Genomic DNA, 409 nt, shown 5'->3' on the forward strand with positions numbered 1-409 from the left:
CAAGGACTCGATCTCGGCCGTCACCTGTCGCGCAAGGTCCCGGTTAGGCACCAGGACAATGGCCTGGATCGCCTCCTTAGCAGGGGCATCTGCCGGCGGGAAGGGAGGGAAGGAGGGAGGGAAGGAGGGAGGGAAGTAGGAGTGAGAGCTAGAACGATCGTAGACACCTCGCTCATAGAAGCAACGTTACGAAAGTGGCCTCCTTCCTTCCCTCCCTCTCTCAATCCCTCCCTCGTTCCTCCCTCCCTGCCTGACAGCCCTCCTTTCGCCCCCTCTTCCTTACTCGTGTCTATGTTGTTCAGGATGGCCGTGGCGAATATGGCTGTCTTCCCATGTCCTGATTGCGCCTGCAAGAGCATGTTCTTGCCGTCCAAGAGAGGCTGTGGCCGAAAGGGGGAACAGGAGGGAG

Source organism: Nannochloropsis gaditana (genome assembly GCF_000240725.1).
Source record: "Nannochloropsis gaditana CCMP526 unplaced genomic scaffold scaffold291, whole genome shotgun sequence".
Taxonomy (NCBI): domain Eukaryota; class Eustigmatophyceae; order Eustigmatales; family Monodopsidaceae; genus Microchloropsis; species Microchloropsis gaditana.